Source organism: Myotis yumanensis, unplaced genomic scaffold, assembly GCF_028538775.1.
Source record: "Myotis yumanensis isolate MYYU_CA2020_CCGP unplaced genomic scaffold, mMyoYum1.0.hap1 SCAF_5, whole genome shotgun sequence".
Lineage (NCBI taxonomy): Eukaryota > Metazoa > Chordata > Mammalia > Chiroptera > Vespertilionidae > Myotis > Myotis yumanensis.
Window position 1 is genome coordinate 98,261,666 of NW_027223756.1, and position 16,389 is coordinate 98,278,054.

The following is a 16,389-nucleotide window of genomic DNA, read 5'->3' on the forward strand; positions in this document are numbered from 1 at the left end:
GGGAGGACTCCCTATGACGCCCCCTGCCTTCCAGCCACTGAGTTCTGATGCTGCTCTGGGAGAGAGTCTTGTTTCACTTGGGCTTCTGGGAATGGGTTTCTATTCTTTGCAACTAAACAAGTTTATTTATGTTCAGATTCTTAAACACTTGACTTCAACCCTATACATTGAACCTTCACCTTATAATAAACCTCCATTCTTTACCAAAACAACCGACCATGATGATGTGAGAGAGGCAGCAGGAGAGGCAGCACATCACAAAGCACCGACAGGACGAAGTTGGGAAGTGGGCTGGAGAGAAGGGATGGTGCTGAGTGATGCAAAGGCACCGAGAGAAACCCGTCACGCCTCGGGGAGCTGAAATGCCTTTTGAAAGGCACAGTGACAGCTGAGAAAGCCAGGCTTCTCTCTGCAGCCTGGAGCTATAGGAGGTTTTAGTTTTCTTCTTTGACTATTTGTTTTCCAAACATTCTACAATGAGCATGTATTTTGTACTAAGGTAAAAAATAAAAATAATCTCCTGATGCCTTTTAAAAAATAATGCCTCAGAGAGAGCTATGTTAACTAAAATATTTTTACAAAGCTAAACTAACAGAACACAAAATAATTTATCGTCAAACAGGTCATTCCTGATTGGACAGAGGCAGCGAAGTGAGGCATGGCTTGGGAATGAGAGCTCAAGTCTCGAGTGTCAGAAAAATTGCCCAAATGGAGCGTAGGGTGAGGAGAGAGCAAGGGCATCCCCTCACACTGTGCCCACCACCTGGACACTGAGAAGGAGGCTGCAGCACTCTTTACTGGGGTTCACGTGGGGCCTCACCCCCCTTCTACAGGCACACCAAGCTGTGTCATCATCCTGAGGTCCAAACCTCTGGACTCCTTCAGTGAGCAAACCCCAGCCACCCAGCTGCTCTGCAGCCTCACAGCCTCCCAGGACCCTCTCTCCTTGAGGGTAGCTATAGGGAGGGCACAGGCATGCCTCAGAAAGCTGTCCAGTACAGGCCACAAGCTCTCCCTCTGAATTACTAGCAATTTCAGGTCTGGAAGCACATCATCTTCGTTATGCCATTTTTTTAATTTAAATTTTTTATTGTTTAAAGTACTACATGTCTCCTTTTTCCCCCATTGACCTCTCCACAGCCATTGTCACCCCCCAGCACATGCCCTCACCCCCCTACTGTCTGTGTCCATTGGTTATGCTCATATGCATGCATACAAGTCCTTTGGTTGATCTCTTACTCCACCCCCTCCCCTGCCTTCCCTCTTAGGTTGGATGGTCTGCTCAATGCTTCTGGCTCTATTTTTGTTCATCAGTTCATGTTGCTTATTATATTCCACAAATAAGTGAGATCATGTGATATTTATCTTTCTCCAACTGGCTTATTTCGCTTAGCATAATCCTCTACAGGTCCATCCATGTTGTTGCAAATGGTAAGAGTTCCTTCTTTTTTAGCATAGTATTCCATTGTGTAGATGTACCACAGTTTTTTAATCCACTCATCTGCTGATGGGCACTTAGGTTGTTTCCAAATCTTAGCTATTGTAAATTGTGCTGCTATGAACATAGGAGTGCATATACCCTTTCTGATTGGTGTTTCTGATTTCTTGGGATATAGTCCTAGAAGTGGGATTACTAGGTCAAATGGGAGTTCCATTTTTAATTTTTTGAGGAAAGTCCTTACTGTTTCCACAGTGACTGCACCAGTGTGCATTCCCACCAGCAGTGCATGAGGGTTCCTTTTTCTCCGCATCCTCGCCAGCACTTGTTTGTTGATTTGTTGATGACAGCCATTCTGACAGGTGTAAGATGGTACCTCATTGTCTTTTTGATTTGCATCTCTCGGATGATTAGTGACTTTGAACATGTTTTCATATGTCTTTCACCTTCTGTATGTCCTCTTTCAAAAAGTGTCTATTTAGGTACTTTGCCATTTTTTTATTGGATTGTTTATCTTCCTTTTGTTAAGTTGTATGAGTTCTCTGTAATTTTGGAGAATAAAATCTTATCAGAAATAACTGGCAAATATATTCTCCCATGCAGTGGGCTTCTTGTTGTTTTGTTGATGGTTTCTTTTGATGTGCAGAAGCTTTTTATTTTGATGTAGACCCATTTGTTTATTTTCTCTTTAGTTTCCATTGTCCTAGGAGTTGTATCAGTAAAGATACTGCTATGACATATGTCTGATATTTTGCTTCCTTTGGATTCTTCTAATTTTTTTTATTGCTAAAAGTATTACAAAGGGTATTACATATGTGTCCTTTATTTCCCCCCCCCCCCCCCACTGCCCTTGACAATCCCCTGGCCTCCCTTACCCCCCAGTGTCTTATGTCCATTAGTTATGCTTATATGCATGCATACAAGTCCTTCGGTTGTTCTCTTACCCACCTCCCTCCTGCTCCCCAACCCTCCCTGACCTTCCCGCTGCAGTTTGACAATCAGTTGGAGGCAGCTCTGCCTCTGTATCTATTATTGTTCAAAAGTTTGTAATGGTCTTTATTATCCATGAATGAGTGAGATCATGTGGTATTTTTCCTTCACTGACTGGCTTATTTCACTTAGCATAATGCTCTCCAGTTCCATCCATGCTGTTGCAAATGGTAAGAGTTCCTTCTTTTTCACAGCAGCATAATATTCCATCGTGTAGATGTACCACTGTTTTCTAATCCATTCATCTACCGATGGGCACTTAGGCTGTTTCCAGATCTTAGCTATGGTGAATTGTGCTGCTATGAACATCTGGGTACATATATCCTTTCTGATTGGTGTTTCTGGTTTCTTGGGATATATTCCTAGAAGTGGGATCACAGGGTCAAATGGGAGTTCCATTTCCAGTTTTTTGAGGAAACTCCATACTGTCTTCCATAGTGGCTGCACCAGTCTGCATTCCCACCAGCAGTGCACAAGTGTTCCTTTTTCTCCACATCCTCTCCAGCACTTGTCGTTTGTTGATTTGTTGATGATAGCCAGTCTGACAGGTGTGAGATGGTACCTCATTGTTGTTTTGATTTGCATCTCTCGGATGATTAGTGACTTTGAGCATGTTTTCATATGTCACTTGGCTTTCTGAATGTCCTCTTTTGAAAGGTGTCTATTTAGATCCTTTGCCCATTTTTTGATTGGATTGTTTATCTTCTTTTTGTTAAGTTGTATGAGTTCCCTATAAATTTTGGAGATTAGGCCATTATCAGATATGACGTTGGCAAATATGTTTTCCCACGCAGTGGGTTTTCTTGTTGTTTTGTTGATGGTTTCTTTTGCTGTGCAGAAGCTTTTTATTTTGATGTAGTCCCATTTGTTCATTTTCTCTTTAGTTTCAACTGCCCTAGGAGCTGTATCAGTGAAGAAATTGCTTTGGCATATGTCTGAGATTTTGTTGCCTTTGGATTCTTCTAGAATTTTTATGGTTTCCTGTCGTACATTTAAGTCCTTTATCCATTTTGAGTTTATTCTTGTGTATGGTGTAAGTTGGTGGTCTAGTTTCATTTTCTTGCATATATCTGTCCAATTTTCCCAACACCATTTATTGAAGAGACTATCTTGGCTCCATTGTATGTTCTTGCCTCCTTTGTCAAATATTAATTGAGCATATTGGTTCGGGCTAATTTCTGGACTCTCTATTCTACTCCATTGATCTGTATGTCTGTTCTTGTGCCAGCACCAGGCAGTTTTGAGAACAGTGGCTTTGTAATACAGCTTGATATCTGGCATTGAGATCCCACCTACTTTGTTCTTTCTCAGATTCGCTGCAGCTATTCGGGGTCTTTTTTTATTCCAGATGAATTTTTGGAGAGTTCGTTCTAGATCTTTGAAGTAGGCCATTGGTATTTTAATGGGAAGTGTGTTGAATTTATAGATTGCTTTGGGTAGTATGGACATTTTAATGATGTTGATTCTACCAATCCAAGAACATGGTATGTTCTTCCATTTCTTTATGTCTTCCTCTATCTCTTTTTTCAACGTCCTGTAGTTTTCTGAGTAGAGGTCTTTTACCTCTTTAGTTAAGTTTATTCCTAGGTAGCTTAATTTTTTTGGTGCGATGGTAAATGGGATTGTTTTTATAATCTCTCTTTCTGAAAGTTCACTATTGGTGTATAGAAATGCCTCAGATTTCTTGGGGTTAATTTTGTATCCTGCTACATTGCCAAATTCATGTATTAAGTCTAGTAGTTTTTTGATGGAGTCTCTAGGGTTTGGTATGTATAATATCATGTCATCTGCAAATAAGGACAGTTTTACTTCCTCTTTTCCAATTTGGATGCCTTTTATTTCTTCTTCTTGTCTAATTGCAATGGCTAATACTTCCAGGACTATGTTGAACAGGAGTGGTGAGAGTGGGCATCCCTGTCTTGTTCCTGTTCTTAGGGGAAATGGTGTTAGTTTTTGTCCATTGAATATGATGTTGGCTGTGGGCCTGTCATATATGGCTTATATTATGTTGAGGTATGATCCTTCTATTCCCACCTTTCTGAGAGTTTTTATCAAAAATGGGTGTTGGATTTTGTCGAATGCTTTTTCTGCATCAATTGATATGACCATGTGGTTTTTTTCTTTCAATTTGTTTATGTGATGTATCATGTTTATTGATTTACGGATGTTGTACCATCCTTGCATCCCTAGGATAAATCCTACTTGGTCATGGTGTATGATCCTTCTGATGTAATGCTGGATCCGATTTGCTAAGATTTTGTTGAGGATTTTGGCATCTATGTTCATGAGGGATATTGGCCTGTAATTCTCTTTCATTGTGTTGTCTTTACCTGGTTTTGGTATTAGGGTGATGCTGGCTTCATAGAATGAGCTTGGAAGTGTTCCTTCCTCTTGAATTTTTTTTAGTAGTCTGAGGAGGATAGGTTTTAGTTCTTCCTTGAATGTTTGGTAAAACTCCCCTGAGAAGCTATCTGGTCCTGGGCTTTTGTTTGCTGGAAGCTTTTTGATGACTGCTTCAATTTCTTCCATAGTTATTGGCCTATTGAGATTTTTAGATTCTTCCTGATTGAGTTTTGGAATGTTGTATTTTTCTAGGAATTTGTCCATTTCCTCCAGGTTGTCTAGTTTATTGGAGTAGAGTTGTCCATAGGATTCTTCTAATTTTTTTATGGTTTCCCATCTTACATTTAAGTCCTAATCCATTCTGAGTTTATTTTTGTGTATGGTGTAAGTTGGTGATCTGGTTTCATTTTTTTTTTTTTTTTTTTGCATGTATCTGTCCAATACCCAACACCATTTATTGAAGAGACTGTCTTGACTTCATTGTATGCTCTTGCCTCCTTTGTCAAATATTAATTGAGCGTAATGGCTTGGGTCAATGTCTGGGTTCTCTGTTCTGTTCCATTCGTCTATATGTCTGTTCTTGTGCCAGTACCAGGCAGTTTTGAGAACGGTGGCTTTGTAATATAGCTTGATATCTGGTATTGTGATCCCTCCAACTTTGTTTTTCTTTCTCGAGGTTGCTGTGGTGATTCAGAGTCTTTTTTATCCCATATGAATTTTTGGAGAATTTGTTTTAGGTCTGTGAAATATGCTGTTGGTATTTTAATGGGGATTGCATTGAATCTATAGATTGCTTGGGGTAGTATGGACATTTTAATGAGGTTGATTCTACCAATCCATAAACATGGTATATCCTCCCATTTGTTTACATCTTCCTCTATCTCTTTTTTTCAATGTCCTGTAGTTTTTCAAGTACAGGTCTTTTACCTCCTTAGTTAAACATATTCCTAGCTATCTTAATTTTTTTGTTGCAATGGTAAATCAGGTTGTTGTTTTTTTTTTTAGTTTCTCTTTTTGTGACTTCATTATTGGTGTATAAAAAAGCCATAGATTTCTGGGTGTTAATTTTGTATCCTGCTACATTGCTGAATTCATTTACTAAGTATAGTAGTTTTTATGGAGTCTTCAGGGTTTTCTATGTACAATATCATGTCATCTGCAAATAAAGACAGTTTTACTTCTTCTTTTCCAATTTGGATGCCTTTTCTTTCTTCTTCTTGCCTGATCACTATGGCTAGCACTTCCAGTACTATGTTGAACAGGAGTGGTGAAAGTGGACATCCCTGTCTTGTTCCTGTTCTTCGGAGAAATTGTTTTAGTTTTTGCCCATTGAGTATGATGTTGGGTGTAGGTTTGTCATACAGGGCTTTTATTATGTTGAGGTATGACCCCTCTATGCCCACATTGCTGAGAGTTTTGATCAAGAAAGGGTGTTGGGTTTTGTCAAATGCTTTTTCTGCATTGATTGATATGATTATGTAATTTTTGTCTCTCAGTTTGTTTATGTGATGTATCATGTTTATTGATCTGTGGATATTGTACCAACCTTGCATCCCCAGAACAAATCCCACTTGGTCATGGTGGATGATCTCTCTAATGCAATGCTGGATCCAATTTGCTAGAATTTTGTTGAGGATTTTAGCATCTATGTTCATTGGGGATATTGGCTTGTAATTCTCTTTCTTTGTAGTGTCATTATCTGGTTTGGGGATTAGGTAAATGCTGGCTTCATAGAAAGAGATTGGCAGTGTGCTTTCCTCTTTAATTTTTTTTGAATAGTCTGAGAATAATAGGTTTTAATTCTTTGAATGTTTGGTAAAACTTCCCTGTGAAGCTGTCCGGACCAGGGCTTTTGTTTGCTGAAAGTTTTCTGAATACTGCTTCAATTTCATCAGTAGTTACCAGCCTATTCATGTTTTTTTATTCTTCCTAAATGAGTTTTGGAAGGTCGTATTTTTCTAGGACTATGTCCATTTTGTCTAGGTTGTTCAGTTTATTTGAGTAGAGTTGTTTGTAGTATTTTTTATAATCCTTTGTATGACTGTGGGATCGGTTGTTATTTCAACTCTTTCATTTCTGATTTTATTTATTTGGGTCCTCTCCTTGTTTCTTGGTGAGCCTGTCTAGAGGTTTATCAATTTTGTTTATCCATCCAAAGAAACAGCTCTTGGTCTTATTGAACTTTTGTATTGTTTTTGGGGTGTGTGTGTGTGTGTGTGTGTGTTGTGTTGTGTTTTGTTTGTTTGTTTGTTTTTTGTTTTTATGTCATTTATTTGCACTTTGATCTTTATTATTTCCTTGCTCCTGCTTACTCTGGACTTTTCTTGCTGCTTTCTTTCTAGTTCTTTAAGTTGTAGGGTTACATAATTTATTACCATTTTTTCTTGTTTTTTTGAGGTAGGCCTGTAGAGCTATGAACTTCCCTCTCAGGACTGTTTTCACTGTGTCCCATAGACTTTGGATTGTTGTGTTTTCATTGTTGTTTGTTACCAGGATGTTTTTTATTTCTTCTTTGATCTCTTTGGTAACCCAGTCATTGTTTACTAGCATGCTATTTAGCCTCCACGTGTTTGATTTTTTTATTGTTTTTATTGTAGTCGGTTTCTAATTTTATGCCATCATGATCTGAAAATATTTTGATATCATTTCTATCTTCTTGAATATGAAGACGCTTTGCCTGTGTCCCAATATGTGTTCTATCTTTGAAAATGTCCTGTGTGCACTTGAGAAGAATGTATATTCTGTAGATTTGGGGTGAAACGTTCTGAAGATGTCAATTAGTTCCATCTGATCTAGTGAGTAATTTAGAATTTCTCTTTCCTTACTGATTTTTTGTTTACAGGATTTATCCAGTGATGTCACTGAGGTATTAAAGTCCCCTACTGTGATCGTATTGCTGTCGATCTCACCCTTGATATTTTCCAGAAATTTTTTTATGTATTTGGATGCTCCTATACTGGGTGCATATATGTTTACCAGATTACATCCTCTTGTTGAATTGCTCCTTTTAGTATTAAGAAGTGGCCCTCCTTACCTCTTGTTATGGCCTTTGCTATGAGGTCTATTTTGTCAAATATTACTATTGCTAACACAGCTTTTTTTTTTTTTCATTTCTATTTGCCTGAAAAAAAAATTTTCCATCCCTTCACTTTCAGCCTGTGTGAGTCCTTTGTTCTGAGGTGGGTCTCTTGTAGACAGCAAATATATGGATCATGTTTTCTTATCCATTCAGCTACCCTATGTCCTTTGATTGGAGCATTTAATCCATTTACATTTAAGGTTATTATTCATAGATACTTGTTTGTCGCCATTTTTATTCTTTATGCCTGTGTTCCTTCTTCCCTTTCTGTTTCTTCTTTTTACAGCAGTCCCTTTAGTATTTCCTGCATTGCTGGCTTGGTGGTAATAAACTCCTTTAGCCTTTTTTTTGTCTATGAAGCTCCTGATTTCACCTTCAATTTTGAATGCTAGCCTTGCTGGGTATAGTATTCTTGGATTCAGTCCCTTGTTTTGCATCACTTTGTATACTTCGTTCTACTCCATTCTGGCCTGATGTGTTTCTGTTGAGAAACCAGTTGATAGTCTAATGGGAGATCCCTCATAGGTAACTTTCTGTCTCTCTTTGGCAGTCTTTAAGATTTTTACTTTGTCATTGATGTTTGCCAATTTAATTGTGATGTGTTTTGGTGTCGGTCTTTTGGGGTTCATCTTGTTTGGAACTCTGTGAGCTTCTTGGACTTGTGTGCCTTTTTTCTTCCCAAAGTCAGGGAAGTTTTCTGTCATTATTTCTTCAAATAGGTTTTCTATTTCTTTCTCAGCTTCCTCTCCTTCTGGCACCCCCATTTTGCAGATGTTGTTTCATTTCCTGTTGTCCCAAAGCTCCCTTAGGCTCTCTTCCTGCTTTTTACGTGTGTGTTTTTCTAGTTGCTTCTCTGCTTGGGGACTTTTTCTACCTTGTCTTGTAACTTGCTGATTCAGTCCTCAGCTTCTTCTAGTCTACTGTTAAAACTTTCCATTGTATTCTTTATTGTAGCTATGGCATTCTTCATTTCCTTTTGTTTCTTCATTTCCTCTTGATTCTTATACATGTTGAATTTGTCTTCCATTTTTTTCAGTGTCCTTATAACCATTGCTCTGAATTCTTTCTCTGACAAATTGCTTGCCTCCATTTTGTTTATTTCCTTTTCTGGTGATCCTTCCTTTTCTTTCATTTGGGGGTTGTTTCTTTGTCTCCCCATTTTTGCTATTCCTTTGTGATCGTTTCTTTATATTAGAACAAATTGCTATGCCAATCAGATTTTTTGAGTTTGTCAGTTATACAGTAGATATTTTGTGGGACCCAGTGGTGCAATCTCTCTGGTCTTCTGGGTTGGGTATTCTATGGAAGCTTCCTACTTGGGATATTTGGGTTCTCTTGGTGTAGTTGGGTCTTGAGTATTGTTGCCTCGTTCATGGTTGGAATCTCCTCTCAAGGTGTCTGGTTATGTGGCTTTCTCTCTACCGTGTTGACCAAACAGCACAAAATACAACTCAACGAGTCATGACACAAAGGGAACAAAACCTGAATGTACTCACGACACCAATAACTCCAATAAAAGTGACCACCAGAGAAAAGAGAATTAGGAGAGAGAAGAAGAAGCAAAGATATCAAGGAAAGGAAAAAAAGGTAAGAGAGAATAAAAAAGAAGGGAAAATATGGGGAGAAAACACCACAAAACAAACAGATAAACCAAAAAATGCAAACAACAAACACCCAGATAAAGGGGGGGGGGGGGGGGGACAGAATCTGTAGAGGCAGAGCTTATGTATAGAAAGCAAGATTAAGGAATTGAATGAATAGGGGAAATACCACAGCTCAGTATAGAGGAAGTAGAAAGAGAATGAGTGAGTAAGAAGAGAAGAAAAAATAAAATAAAAATAAAAAATTAATTTAAAAAATTAAAAAGTATATATAAAGATAAAACAAAAAATATTTTTTAATTTATCTATTTATTTATTCATCCATTTTTTGAACAGGAGAATAGAGGAGAGAGCAGGTAGGCTTGAATTTATTGAGTGAAATTAATTAAACAATTAGGAGAAGAAGAGAGCAAGAAAGGAGAGGCAAAATCAAGCATAAAAACTTGACTTTAAAAACTCTTAGCAAAGAAAGAAAGGAAAAGGGTGTGTGGACTTGGAGCAGGGGAGAGGAAATTAGATATATGAGTAAGCCAATACAGACTACAATAATAATAACACATCAATAAAGCAGGAAAAGAAGATCAATTTTTAACAAGGAGTAAAAAGAAAGGAGAGAGAAAAACTAAAGCAGGGACAGGAGAAGGGAAAACAGGATGAAAGAGGGATGGAAAAAATAAAATAACAATGATAAAAATAGAATGAAGAAAAATAATACAAAAATAATAAAAATTAAAAAAGAAAAATTTTTTTCTAAATAAAAGATAAAAAAGTGAAGTGCCGTTCAGTTCAGCCAAGTTTTAATGCTCCATGGGGGCTGGGTTAAGACCCCACTCTTCTGTCTGCCACTTTTCAGTTTCCTATTAGATAGTCATCACCATGTTAAAGTTCCAAGCGATCCACCACTTCTCTGTTTGTGTCTGTCTCCACAGCCTTGCCTGCTTTGCCTGTCTGACTGCTGTCAATCTTAATCTCTAAAGCAATTGTTTCTGACAGGGCTTTAGGTGCTGTATCACTTTCCGGGACTAAATGCCCCTTTTCAACCCAGTCCTTAAGGACTCTTTAAGGCTATTCAGAGTCTGTTTCCTTTGTACCCCTCAGGGTTTAGTCTGGGTGCAGTTGCACCAGCTGCCTTGAGACTATTGGAAGGGCCTGGTTCCTAAGGAGAAAAATGGCCACTTAGGTTTGGTTGGTCAGGAATAACTCAGTGCCAGACGCCCGGTCACCTCTCCCCGACCCGCTCTCCTCCACAGCCTCTCCCCAGACTCCACCTGCACCACAACCACAGGTGAGTGTTTGTATTTGAAAGGTCTTATCAACTGGGTTTAGCGAATAAAAGCAAAGACAAACAGAGGCAAAACAACTATGCATCTGTGAGTTTCTCTCCCCCCAGCACAGCACAGCTCTGGCAACTCTTCAGGCCGCCTTTCTTGGCACAGTCTCTCACAGCCTCTCACAGCTGGAGAATCTAGAGCCCTCTGGACCTCCCTTCCATAGTCAGATGTTACACCTGTCCCCAAGGGACGCGGACTTGGTGCAGTGCAGGTTCCTTCTGACCCTCTCGTCCAGGAGGTTGTGTGTGTCTCTCTCTCCAGCCCAGATCCCAGATCCTACCATTCTCCAAGCTTCCTCTGCCCTTCCATTATGCCATTTAATTCTCAAAACAATCCTATAGGCAGGTATTGCCCTCATTTTGGGGTACTACCTCATTCTGCGTAGGTTGAAAGTGAGGCAATGCTGCTGACTTACCAAAGGCCAATAACTAAAAAGGGACAGAGTTGAAATTCAAGCCCGGTCTTCTAACTCGGAATCCATGCCTCAACTCACCACTGGCATGCCCTTCCCAAAGCATCCATCTTGGCAAACATTTCCCAAGGGTTCTGCCACTGGCAGTGAAAGACAGAACCTCAAAGAGACTTGAATGAAAAATACCTCCAAGCGTGCTTGTCTGATGCCAGGTTGGTAGTTTTATCCCTGCAACCAGAGCTGTGAGATAAATATCTTTATGGTACATGAGCAAAAACAGAGAGATCTCAGAGATCTTTGCATTTCGGAATGAAATAATCATATCATTGTGCTACCATAAGGCCAGCTGGCTACTGTGGGCGACGGGGCATATGAGGCTAGCTTCGCATTTTATTTTCCAAGTCACCTCTGATACTAGTAGATAGAATTGTCCACATCAGTAAAAAAAGATAGCAAGTTTTAAAAGTTAATTCTAATTAAATTTAAAAGCTTGTTTAAGGAACAAGGGACTTATTCTTTTCTAAAAGCAAAGGAAGAATCTAACAATTTTCCAAGACCCCAGGCATCCCCGAGTCCTGTCATTATGGACAAGTCCACTTCCTGAATCTAAGTGCACACACACGTGGTTGCTAACTCGAGCTATCTTTTCCCCACTGAGCTTCCTCGGATGGAAGAAGCTGGCAGTACATTGTGTTAGCCAAACACTTCCAGATAGTTCAACATTTTAGGGTCAGCAAAATCCAAACTCTATCTGTCTCAGAACTCCTTAGGTGACCTTGAAATTGAGGTGTGTCTGTGAGGAAATTTACTCCGTGTGGTTCTAACTCCTTGCAGCTTGCTCATCACTTGAAGCTTTGAGAAAGAGCAAAGGGAAAGCCACGCCTCTGAGCCCATGGCTGAGAAATTATTTTAAACTAGAGGCCTGGTGCACAAAATTCGTGCACTGGGGATGGGTGGGGGGTCCCTTAGCCTGGCCTGTGCCCTCTCGCAGTCCGGGACCCCTCCCTCCTTACAGCCTACCTGCTTGCTGCTTCCTACCGCTCAGCTTGCTGCTCCTTAGTGCTGCTGCGAAGGCTCCCGCCACCACCGCTGCACTTGCCAGCTGTGAGCCCCGCTTCTGGCTGAGTGGCACTCCTGCTGTGAGAACACACTGACCACCAAGGGGTAGCTCCTGCGTTGAGCGTCTGCCCCTTGGTGGTCAGTTCATAGCCACCAGTCATTCCACCATTTGGTGAATTTGCATATGAGGGTTTTATTATATAGGATAGGATACTGAATGTGAACTGTAAATGAAAAATAAAATTTATAAGAGAACCAAATAAAATTTTAGAACTGAAAATTTTTTAATATATATTTAATTCTCACCTGAGGATGTTTTTAAAATTGATTTTTAGAGAGAGAAACACCCATGTGACAGAGAAATACCAGTAGGCTGCCTCTGCACCTGCCAACCCACTGGGATCTAACCTAAACCTAAGTATGTGCCCTAACCTAGAATCCAACAGGAAATCCTTTGGTGTACAGGTTGAGACTCTGACCAATTGAGCCACCTGGCCAGGGCAGATCTGAAAAAAATTTTTAAGTGTACCTCCAGGTCCTGGTCAGTGTGGATCAGTAGATAGAGTGTCCTCCCACGCACCAACCGGTAATGGGTTCAATTCCAGGTGAGGGCACATACACAGGTTGTGGGTTCCATCCCTGTCAGAATGTTTGGGGAACTTTCTCTCTCCCTTCCTCTCTCTCTAGAATCAATGAAAAAAAAACATATCCTTAGGGGAGGACTTAAAAAGAAAAAAAAATGCTGATTTGGTTGAGTGGATAGTGCTTCTGCAGGCGGACTGAAGGGTACCGGGTTGAATTCCAATTAAGGGCACATACCTGGGTTGCAGGCTCAATCCGGGCCCTGGTCAGGGATTCAGCAAGAGGCAACCAACTGATGTCTCTCACATTAGTTTCTTTCTTTCTCCCTCCCTTCCACTCTCCGAAAAAAAAAAAAAATCAATGCAAAAATGTCCTCAGGTGAGGATTAACCAAAACAAACCAACAAACACCCATCCCCAGTGTGATTATTGAAGGAGCATATGAAGAATTTGTTGAATGAGCGGGAAGGGATGGGACTTCACTTTCTAACTTTTTTAGCAACTCTGCAGGCCAGAGGGTTTATTGTTTATTTTAATTTTTATTGATTGATTATTTTAGAGAGAGGAAGGGAGCGAGAGAAACACCAGTGTGTTGTTCCACTTATTATGCTCTCTTTGGTTGCTTCTTGTCTGTGCCCTGACCAGGACATACAAAACCCTAGAGACTCCATCAAAAAACTACTAGACTTAATACATGAATTTGGCAATGTAGCAGGATACAAAATTAACCCCAAGAAATCTGAGGCATTTCTATACACCAATAGTGAACTTTCAGAAAGAGAGATTATAAAAACAATCCCATTTACCATCGCACCAAAAAAATTAAGCTACCTAGGAATAAACTTAACTAAAGAGGTAAAAGACCTCTACTCAGAAAACTACAGGACGTTGAAAAAAGAGATAGAGGAAGACATAAAGAAATGGAAGAACATACCATGTTCATGGATTGGTAGAATCAACATCATTAAAATGTCCATTCTACCCAAAGCAATCTATAAATTCAACGCACTTCCCATTAAATACCAATGGCCTACTTCAAAGATCTAGAACGAACTCTCCAAAAATTCATCTGGAATAAAAAAAGACCCCGAATAGCTGCAGCGATTCTGAGAAAGAACAAAGTAGGTGGGATCTCAATGCCAGATATCAAGCTGTATTACAAAGCCACTGTTCTCAAAACTGCCTGGTACTGGCACAAGAACAGACATATAGATCAATGGAATAGAATAGAGACCCCAGAAATCGGCCCGAACCAATATGCTCAATTAATATTTGACAAAGGAGGCAAGAACATACAATGGAGCCAAGATAGTCTCTTCAATAAATGGTGTTGGGAAAATTGGACAGATATATGCAAGAAAATGAAACTAGACCACCAACTTACACCATATACAAGAATAAACTCAAAATGGATAAAGGACTTAAATGTACGACAGGAAACCATAAAAATTCTAGAAGAATCCAAAGGCAACAAAATCTCAGACATATGCCGAAGCAATTTCTTCACTGATACAGCTCCTAGGGCACTTGAAACTAAAGAGGAAATGAACAAATGGGACTACATCAAAATAAAAAGCTTCTGCACAGCAAAAGAAACCATCAACAAAACAACAAGAAAACCCACTGCATGGGAAAACATATTTGCCAACGTCATATCTGATAAGGGCCTAATCTCCAAAATTTATAGGGAACTCATACAACTTAACAAAAAGAAGATAAACAATCCAATCAAAAAATGGGCAAAGGATCTAAATAGACACCTTTCAAAAGAGGACATTCAGAAAGCCAAGAGACATATGAAAACATGCTCAAAGTCACTAATCATCCGAGAGATGCAAATCAAAACAATAATGAGGTACCATCTCACACCTGTCAGACTGGCTATCATCAACAAATCAACAAACGACAAGTGCTGGAGAGGATGTGGAGAAAAAGGAACACTTGTGCACTGCTGGTGGGAATGCAGACTGGTGCAGCCACTATGGAAGACAGTATGGAGTTTCCTCAAAAAACTAAAAATGGAACTCCCATTTGACCCTGTGATCCCACTTCTAGGAATATATCCCAAGAAACCAGAAACACCAATCAGAAAGGATATGTGCACCCATATGTTCATAGCAGCACAATTCACCATAGCTAAGTTCTGGAAACAGCCTAAGTGCCCATCGGTAGATGAATGGATTAGAAAACAGTGGTACATCTACACGATGGAATACTATGCTGCTGTGAAAAAGAAGGAACTCTTACCATTTGCAACAGCATGGATGGAACTGGAGAGCATTATGCTAAGTGAAATAAGCCAGTCAGTGAAGGAAAAATACCACATGATCTCACTCATTCATGGATAATAAAGACCATTACAAACTTTTGAACAATAATAGATACAGAGGCAGAGCTGCCTCCAACTGATTGTCAAACTGCAGTGGGAAGGCCAGGGAGGGTTGGGGGCAGGAGGGAGGGGGGTAAGAGAACAACCGAAGGACTTGTATGCATGCATATAAGCATAACTAATGGACATAAGACACTGGGGGGTAAGGGAGGGCAGGGGATTGTCAAGGGCGGCGGGGGGGGCACATATGTAATACCCTTTGTAATACTTTTAGCAATAAAAAAAAAAGTCACTAATCATCCAAGAGATGCATATCAAAATGAAAATGAGATATCACCTCACACCTGTCAGAATGGCTCTATCATCAACAAATCAACCAACAACAAGTGTTGGCAAGGTTATGGAGAAAAGGGAACCCTAGTACACTGCTGGTGGGGATGCCGACTGGTGCAACCACTGTGAAACACAGTATGGAATTTCCTCAAAAAATTAAAAATGGAACTGCCATTTGACACAGTAATCCCACTTCTAATAATATATCCTAAGATATCAGAAACACCGATCAGAAAGGATATATGCACCCCTATGTCCTTAGCAGCGCAATTTACAATAGTCAAGACTTGGAAATAGCCTAAGTGCCCATCAGCAGATGAGTGGATAAAAAAACTATGGTACATTTACACAATGGAATATTATGCAGCAATAGAAAAAAACGAACTCTAACCATTTGCAACAGCATGGATGGACCTGTAGAGTATTATGCTAAGCAAAATAAGCCAGCCAGAGAAAGATTAGTATAAGATTATCTAACTCATTTGTGGAATCTAATGAACCAAATAAACTGATAATCAAAAATAGACCCAGAGTCATAGAAGCAGAACTGATTGGGGAGACAGGGGAGGGTGGGTGGGAAGAGATCAGCCAATGAACTTGTATGCATATATGCATGACCTATGGACAATGGGATGGTTGGGTCTGGGGAGGGGCAAACGGGAGCAAGCTGGAAGAGGTTAATGGGGGGGAAAGGAGGACCTATGTAATACTTTCAACAATAACGATTTTTTTAAATAGTCTAACTAGACATAATGAAAATGTTTGAATTTTATACATTGAAGGAGACTATCCAGTAGGACAGTAGAAAGGCAGCTTATGATTGGTAATAAATTAATATCCAGAATATGTAGAAAATTCCTAAAACTCAACAAAAAAATACACAACCTGATTCA